This window comes from Bos mutus, chromosome 16, assembly GCF_027580195.1.
Source record: "Bos mutus isolate GX-2022 chromosome 16, NWIPB_WYAK_1.1, whole genome shotgun sequence".
NCBI classification, from domain to species: Eukaryota; Metazoa; Chordata; class Mammalia; order Artiodactyla; family Bovidae; genus Bos; species Bos mutus.
The window spans coordinates 25,460,781-25,470,084 of record NC_091632.1 but is presented as its reverse complement, the minus strand read 5'-3'; the positions used below and the strand labels follow the sequence as shown (position 1 = coordinate 25,470,084).

Here is a 9,304-nt window from a genome sequence, read left to right as displayed (position 1 = left end):
AGTCATTCTCTCCAAAACATCTTGATTTAAAAAATAAGACAAGGACTTCCCTGGTGGTCCAGTGGTTAAGAATTCACCTGCCAATGAATGGGACACAGGTTAGATCCCTGGTCAGGGAAAATCCCATGTGCTGTGGGGCAACTAAGCCCACTTGTTGCAACTACTGAAGCCCATGCTCCAGTGCCTATGCTCTGCAACAAGAGAAGCCATCTTGGGACGTTCCTGGTGGTCCAGTGGCTAAAGAGTCCATGTTCCCAACACAGGGGGCCTGGGTTCAATCCCTGTCAGGGAACTAGATCCCACATGCCTCAACTAAGAGTTCGAATGTCAACACTAAGACCCAGGGCAGCCAAATAAATAAATACTCTTTTTTTAAAAAAAAAAAAGAGAATCCATCACAATGAGAAGCCTGGACATCATAACTAGAGAGTAAGTCCCTGCTCACCACAACTAGAGAAAGTCTGAAGCAATGAAGACCCGGCACAGCCAAAAATAAAATAATAAATGAAATTATTAAAAACAAGACATAATGCCCCAAAATAAAAACAACGTGATTAGGCTTCGGCTTCCCTGGTGGCTCAGAGGGTAAAGCGTCTGCCTACAATGCGGGAGACGCGGGTGCGATCCCTGAGTCGGGAAGATCCCCTGGAGAAGGCAATGGCAACCCACTCCGGTATTCTTGCCTGGAAAATCCTATGGACTGAGAAGCCTGGTAGGCTATAGTCCATGGGGTCGCAAAGAGTTGGACATGACTGAGCGACTTCACTTTCACTTTCTTGACAACCTCAGTCTCATACCCTTCACACAGTGCTTCAAGCCTCCTGGTCTTTGGTTCCTCAAATAAGCCAAAGTTACTCAGCATCTGCATTCCACACCATATCCTCTGTCTAGCATGGTTTTCTTCCCCTACTTGGCATAGCTGGCTCCTTCTCATTTAAGTCTCAGTTCAGATCATCTCCTCATAAAGTCCTTTAGTGACTCTTCTGTTTTGTTTTTCTTTTTTTGGCCACACTGCTCAGATTGTGGGATTTTAGTTCTCTGACCAGGGATTGAACCCATGTCCCCAGCAGTGAGAGCTTGCAGTTCTAACCACTGGACCACAAACAAACTCCCTGTTTTATTTTCTTCTTAGCATTTATCTTTGCCTGCAATTATCATATTTACTTTTATAAAAAAATTTATATTTTGCTCTAGACACGTAAGTGCTGGGTTTCTGTTATATTCACTACTGTATCCCTAGTACCGACAACAAAATGCAGTATTTTTTGAATGAATAAATGAAACAGAGGAAGAAAACGAGTCAAACAAGTGTGTATATAGTGGCGAGCTGAGTCTCAAAGAAAGGAGTCGCTGTGTTCCTACTGCTCTTAAACTGATAGAAGGGGAGAGGTGAAGGACAAACGCTATTGGGATCTATCAGATTCTACTGTCATCCAGTTGAGACAATTAGCAACTGCAACAGTAGAAGTGAAACCGTTTGGGAATTGTTTTAGCGGCTCCAAAGAGCTGCTTGGATCGGAAATGCCAACTTACTCATTTTTGCCTAAAAAAATTCCATGGGCAGAGGAGCCTGGCAGAATCTAGTCCATGCAGTTGCAAAGAGTCGGATGTGATGGAGCACATACACAGCAAAGAGCTCTGGTACCACAGTCCTTTAGGTCTTAGCAAGAATTCTGCTTGAGGAAAAATGATAGATAAGAAGAGACTTAGAGAGGTGCAGGACAAAAGCCATTGGGATCTATCAGATCCTACTGTCATCCAGCTGACAATTAGCACTGGGCAGGGTGTGTGTCTCGTGCCACCACTGTCTCACTGTTTGGAGGCATAGCTTGTGCTTCTGCTGCATGGTTTTGTTGCTAAGTAAATCGGCTTCTCTTGAGTAATCATTAACTTAAAGGGGGTCTCTCATATTTTTTCTACTTACTACTTTTAACTACTTTCTAGTTAATTCCTACTGGGATTAACTGTTTAATCCCCTATTTTGTCCTTTTATTCTGTTCCTATCAGAAGACGTAAACTGGGTGGGTCTGCCAACAACTGGGAGTCATGAATTGATTGAATGCTGAGGCCAGGTTCTGCTTTGGGGTGAACAACGCTGGCTGTTCTGCCATAAGGGTGGTGTCATCTGCATATCTGAGGTGATTGATATTTCTCCTGGCAATCTTGATTCCAGCTTGTGCTTCTTCCAGTCCAGCATTTCTCATGATGTACTCTGCATATAAGTTAAATACGCAGGGTGACAATATACAGCCTTGACGAACTCCTTTTCCTATTTAGAACCAGTCTGTTGTTCCATGTCCAGTTCTAACTGTTGCTTCCTGACCTGCATACAGATTTCTCAAGAGCCAGGTCAGGTGGTCTGGTATTCCCATCTCTTGAAGAATTTTCCACAGTTTATTGTGATCCACACAGTCAAAGGCTTTGACATAGTCAATAAAGTGGAAATAGATGCTTTTCTGGAACTCTCTTGCTTTTTCCATGATCCAGTGAATGTTGGCAATTTGATCTCTGGTTCCTCTGCCTTTTCTAAAACTAGCTTGAACATCAGGAAGTTCACGGTTCACATATTGCTGAAGCCTGGCTTGGAGAATTCTGAGCGTTACTTTACTAGTGTGTGAGATGAGTGCAAATGTGCGGTAGTTTGAGCATTCTTTGGCATTGCCTTTCTTTGGGATTGGAATGAAAAATGACCTTTTCCAGTCCTGTGGCCACTGCTGAGTTTTCCAAATTTGCTGGCATATTGAGTGCAGCACTATCACAGCATCATCTTTCAGGATTTGGAAATCCAGGAACTGGAATTCCATCACCTCCACTAGCTTTGTTTGTAGTGATGCTTTCTAAGGCCCACTTGACTTCACATTCCAGGATGTCTGGCTCTAGGTCAGTGATCACACTATCGTGATTATCTGGGTCGTGAAGATCTTTTTTGTACAGTTCTTCTGTGAATTCTTGCCATCTCTTCTTAATATCTTCTGCTTCTGTTAGGTCCGTACCATTTCTGTCCTTTATCGAGCCCAGCTTTGCATGAAATGTTCCTTTGGTATCTCTGATTTTCTTGAAGAGATCCCTAGTCTTTCCCATTCTGTTGTTTTCCTCTATTTCTTTGCATTGATCGCTGAAGAAGGCTTTCTTATCTCTTCTTGCTATTCTTTGGAACTCTGCATTCAGACATTTATATCTTTCCTTTTCTCCTTTGCTTTTCACTTCTCTTCTTTTCACAGCTATTTGTAAGGCCTCCCCAGACAGCCATTTTGCTTTTTTGCATTTCTTTTCCATGGGGATGGTCTTGATCCCTGTCTCCTGTACAATGTCACGAACCTCATTCCATAGTTCATCAGGCACTCTATCTATCAGATCTAGGCCCTTAAATCTATTTCTCACTTCCACTGTATAATCATAAGGGAATTGATTTAGGTCATACCTGAATGGTCTAGTGGTTTTCCCCACTTTCTTCAATTTAAGTCTGAATTTGGCAATAAGGAGTTCATGATCTGAGCCACAGTCAGCTCCTGGTCTTGTTTTTGCTGACTGTATAGAGCTTCTCCATCTTTGGCTGCAAAGAATATAATCAATCTGGTTTCGGTGTTGACCATCTGGTGATGTCCATGTGTAGAGTCTTCTCTTGTGTTGTTGGAAGAGGGTATTTGTTATGACCAGTGCATTTTCTTGGCAAAACTCTATTAGTCTTTGCCCTGCTTCATTCCGTATTCCAAGGCCAAATCTGCCTGTTACTCCAGGTGTTTCTTGACTTCCTACTTTTGCATTGCAGTCCCCTATAATGAAAAGGACATCTTTTTTGGGTGTTAGTTCTAAAAGGTCTTGTAGGTCTTCATAGAACCATTCAACTTCAGCTTCTTCAGCGTTACTGGTTGGGGCATAGACTTGGATTACTGTGATATTGAATGGTTTGCCTTGGAGACGAACAGAGATCATTCTGTTGTTTTTGAGATTGCATCCAAGTACTGCATTTCAGACTCTTTTGTTGACCATGATGGCCACTCCATTTCTTCTGAGGGATTCCTGCCCACAGTAGTAGATATAATGGTCATCTGAGTTAAATTCACCCATTCCAGTCCATTTCAGTTCGCTGATTCCTAGAATGTCAACATTCACTCTTGCCGTCTCTTGTTTGACCACTTCCAATTTGCCTTGATTCATGGACCTGACCTTCCAGGTTCCTATGCAGTATTGCTCTTTACAGCATCGGACCTTGGTTCTATCACCAGTCACATCCACAGCTGGGTATTGTTTTTGCTTTGGCTCCATCCCTTCACTCTTTCTGAAGTTATTTCTCCACTGATCTCCAGTAGCATATTGGGCACCTACTGACCTGGGGAGTTCCTCTTTCAGTATCCTATCATTTTGCCTTTTCATACTGTTCACGGGGTTCTCAAGGCAAGAATACTGAAGTGGTTTGCCACTGCCTTCTCAATTCTGAAAGAGATGGGAATACCAGAACACCTGATCTGCCTCTTGAGAAATTTGTATGCAGGTCAGGAAGCAACAGTTAGAACAGGACATGGAACAACAGACTGGTTCCAAATAGGAAAAGGAGTTCATCAAGGCTGTATATTGTCACCCTGTTTATTTAACTTATATGCAGAGTACATCATGAGAAACGCTGGACTGGAAAAAGCACAAGCTGGAATCAAGATTGCCAGGAGAAATATCAATAACCTCAGATATGCAGATGACACCACCCTTATGGCAGAAAGTGAAGAGGAACTCAAAAGCCTCGTGATGAAAGTGAAATTGGAGAGTGAAAAAGTTGGCTTAAAGCTCAACATTCAGAAAACGAAGATCATGGCATCCGGTCCCATCACTTCATGGGAAATAGATGGGGAAACAGTGGAAACAGTGTCAGACTTTATTTTTCTGGGCTCCAAAATCACTACAGATGGTGACTGCAGCCATGAAATTAAAAGACGCTTATTCCTTGGAAGGAAAGTTATGACCAACCTAGATAGCATATTCAAAAGCAGAGACATTACTTTGCCAACAAAGGTCCATCTAGTCAAGACTATGGTTTTTCCTGTGGTCATGTATGGATGTGAGAGTTGGACTGTGAAGAAGGCTGAGAGCCGAAGAATTGATGCTTTTGAACTGTGGTGTTGGAGAAGACTCTTGAGAGTCCCTTGGACTGCAAGGAGATCCAACCAGTCCATTCTGAAGGAGATCAGTCCTGGGATTTCTTTGGAAGGAATGATGCTAAAGCTGAAACTCCAGTACTTTGGCCACCTCATGCGAAGAGTTGACTCATTGGAAAAGACTGATGCTGGGAGGGATTGGGGGCAGGAGGAGAAGGGGATGACAGAGGATGAGATGGCTGGATGGCATCACTGACTTGATGGATGTGAGTCTGAGTGAACTCCAGGAGTTGGTGATGGACAGGGAGGCCTGGCGTGCTGCGATTCATGGGGTCGCAAAGAGTTGGACACGACTGAGCGACTGATCTGATCTGATCTCCAGTGGATCACATTCTGTCAGATCTCTCCACCATGTCCCGCCCATCTTGGGTTGCCCCAGGGGCATGGCTTAGTTTCATTGAGTTAGACAAGGCTGTGGTCCTAGTGTGATTAGATTGACTAGTTTTCTGTGAGTATGGTTTCAGTGTATCTGCCCTCTGATGCCCTCTTGCAACACCTACCGTCTTACTTGGGTTTCTCTTACCTTGGGCGTGGGGTATATCTTCACGGCTGCTCCAGCAAAGCGCAGCCGCTGCTCCTTACCTTGGAGGAGGGGTATCTCCTCACCGCCGCCCATTCTGACCTTCAACGTGGGATAGCTCCTCTAGGCCCTCCTGCGCCGGCGCAGCAACGGCTCCTTGGGCGTGGGGTTGGTCCTCCCAGCCGCCGCCCCCGGCCTCGGGCTTGGGGGCGTGGGGTTGGTCCTCCCGGCCACCGCCCCTGGCCTCGGGCTTCGGGGCCTGGGGTAGCTCCTCCCCGCCGCCCCTGACCTCGGACGCGGGGTAGCTCCTCTCGGCCGCCCCCCCCCCCCCCCGCCCCCGACCTCGGACGTGGGGTGGCTCCTCTTGGCCGCCGCCCTTCGGGCATGGGGTCCTCCCGGCTTCTGCCCCTGACCTCCGACGTGGGGTAGCTCTTCTCGGGCGCGCTTAGTTCGCCGGTCGCAGCCGCCTGCAACCTAACCTATGTCCCAAACCTCTCTGCACCATTTTTTAATTGTGAAATTCCCTTTTAAATTTCTTAATTGCCTCGTTATTTCATTTATCTTACCGTATCCTTATCCAGTTCCCGGAAGACACAGTTAAGAACTGTTTAACTGTTTAAAAAGTATTAAGGCATCCCATGACAAACGCTTCGGGCTAGTGCGGGCGGTGGGGGTGGTGGTGTCGGTTCAAACTGCAATGGTCCACAGTTCTACAGGCGGATTCCTCGAGTCTCTATGAGAGGCAACCAAAAGGAGATCAGCCCTGGGATTTCTTTGGAAGGAATGATGCTAAAGCTGAAACTCCAGTACTTTGGGCCCCTCATGCGAAGAGTTGACTCATTGGAAAAGTCTCTGATGCTGGGAGGGATTGGGTGCAGGAGGAGAAGGGGACGACAGAGGATGAGATGGCTGGATGGCATCACTGACTCGATGGACGTGAGTCTGAGTGAACTCCGGGAGTTGGTGATGGACAGGGAGGCCTGGCGTGCTGCGATTCATGGGGTCGCAAAGAGTCGGACACGACTGAGCGACTGAACTGAAACTCGCCAGTCCCGCGCTATCAGGCAAAAGCTGCCTTTTCAGACGGGTCCCAAATTGGCTCGGTCCCATTTCTGCAGCACATTCGATCAATGGGGCAGAAATGGAAAGCAAGCTGCTGTCGTGAGAGTCACAACCTGCTTTCGAGAAGCTAACCAAGTCAACTGGCCAAGGTTAGCCGGGAGCTCTAGCCCTGGGCACCTTGCGCGCCCGGGAAGGGGCGGGGCGGCCGTGGGCGGTGGGCGGAGCCTGGAGCGGGATTACCAATGAAATCCTCAGCCGGCGCTGGCCGTGCGCGTGACGCTGCGTAGCGGGCTCAGAGGCTGGAGGCGGGGGAGGGGTCGGGAGCTTTATCTTCGTCTGCGGTTGGGCTGGCTGTGTTGCCGGCCTGGGGCATCAGAAGAGCTAGCGGCACGGAGCCGACCAGCCTGCCATCGGGTCTGGGACAGCTTCTCGGCTTTGCCTTCCGTGGTGAGGTTCCCCGGCCACCGGCCCATGCTTCCCTGTCCCCCTCCTCCCTTCCCGCCTGGGTCCGCCCACCTCTGCCTAAGAGGAAGGGGAGAGACGTGTCTGCTGCAACTCCGGCCCCGCGGGCCTGGCCTTGCCCCGGGGCTGCGGGGGAGGGAGAGGCTCCGTGGGTTCTGGTCATTTTGGGGGTTGGGGCGGGCGGGAAAGTTACCTGGGGGCGCAGGGGTGTCTGGCAACCTTTTAAATCTTAGAGGTTTGTTTGGTGTCCACCCTCAAATTCTGTGGCCTTTATCAAGCCAGTGGTAAAGAAAGTTACGAATTAGAAAACATTCTATTCCTGAAAAAGCGATACCACGAACTCAATCAGATTCAGCTTCAAATTGACTTGGGGGAAGAAAGTGTGGTAAATCTGGGTGCCAAAGAGTTTAATGTAGCTCATATTTTATTTTGCAGTATTAGGATGTAATTTTCTGACATTCTTAAATGTTAATAGGCGTGCAGTTTAAGTGATATGTATATTCAGGAATTATTTGTAAGCGAGAAACAACGATACATTCTATATTCCACGTTTGTATATGGGTTAAGTGTATTGGTCACTTAATATTAAAGTGGATGCTTAGCTGTTTAAGCTACTATTTTTTCAGAGTCTGTTGAGTAGAATTCAACTTGAAGCATTTTCCCCCCCATTGTTTTAACTTGGACAGTATCGATGTATGGCTTATTAGGGAAGTTGTAGATTGTCTAGGCATGAGGACGGATTTTGCAAGGAACTTTAATGCGTAATTATTTTAAAATGCTCGTGTGTCGCTGCATCACCTGCTGAGAGCTCGCCAGGATTTCACATTCTTAGGATAAAGATCAAAACACTACTGCCATGCTCATTTCCAGTTCAATTTGAGCCGGTGTTCTCCTGGCTCTCTGGGCTCAAGCCATACCAGCTTGATTTTTGTTTTTAGAAAGTTTCTCTTTATTATCTCCTAGTCTTTAGGGGTTTACTCTACCTCTAATTCTCTAATTTCCTCCAGTATCAGCCCAAATATCTCGGGAAACTCACCCTGTCCTGGTTAAAACCTCCCAGCATTCTGTTTTCCTTTGCTTCAGTTCATTATCAGTTGTAATGAGCTGCATTAGTTACTTCAACGCTTGTTTCCTCTACTAGCATTTCATGAAGGCTGGATTGGTCCATCTTATTTAGGTCTTAATTCTCAAGACTTAGCACCTTGCACAATGAAAAAGTTGGAGGACAGAGGAGAGGACTTTTGAATGAAAAATATTCTCTAGAGAAGGTTATCTGTTTCCTTGGAAAAGGAAAAGGTTTTTAACAAAGGCTCAAAGTTCAGAGCGGAGAAGGCAATGGCACCCCACTCGAGTACTTCTGCCTGGAAAATCACATGGATGGACGAGCCTGGTGGGCTGCAGTCCACGGGGTCGCTGAGGGTTGAACACTACTTAAGCGACTTCACTTTCACTTTTCACTTTTCACTTTCATGCATTGGAGAAGGAAATGGCAACCCACTCCAGTGTTCTTGCCTGGAGAATCCCAGGGACAGGGGAGCCTGGTGAGCTGCCGTCTATGGGGTCACACAGAGTCGGACACGACTGAAGCGACTCAGCAGCAGCAGCAGCAAGTTCAGAGTGAAGTCGCTCAGTCCTGTTGGACTCTTTGCGACCCCATGGACTATAGCCCACCAGGCTCCTCTGTCCATGGGATTTTCCAGGCAAGAATACCAGAGTGGGTTGCCATTTCCTTCTCAGGGATCGTCCTGATCTAAGGATGGAACTCGGGTCTCCAGCACTGCAGACAGACTTTACCATCTGAGCCACCAGGGAAGCCCCTTAACAAAGAGTAGTTAGAGAAATTTATTTTTGGAACTTACCACAGGGTAAGTGCTTATACTGATCCTATAGATCAGAATGAGAATTTGTGTTCTTTAGTTTTGCTGATTGACTTAATGACCTAGTTCTTTGATATGTAAATACAGAGTTGTACTGGGGCCAGCCTTTAGGAGGAAGGAAGAGCAAGTTTCTGTTTTGAATTGCTACATTGATCTGTAAAGTGTTTCTCTTTACCACTACTCAATCTGGGAGTGTTGTAGCAAAGCCTTTACCTAGAGTAGGTGTTCCGTGTTTT

The 9,304-nt window shown here is 46.6% G+C and overlaps 1 protein-coding gene across 6 annotated transcripts in view; it reads left to right on the top strand.

Annotated features, from left to right (window-relative positions):
• The first annotated feature begins 7,021 nt into the window (after positions 1-7,021).
• SOAT1 (sterol O-acyltransferase 1) overlaps positions 7,022-9,304 on the top strand; it is a 61,134-nt gene continuing 58,851 nt past the window's right edge. For 2 of the 6 annotated variants that reach the window (XM_005901553.3, XM_070384864.1), the window contains exon 1: positions 7,022-7,176. The gene's annotated coding sequence lies outside the window, so the exon portion shown is untranslated. The remainder of the gene's footprint in view (positions 7,177-9,304) is intronic. The other 4 variants (XM_070384869.1, XM_070384865.1, XM_070384870.1 and 1 more) reach the window with 3 other exon arrangements.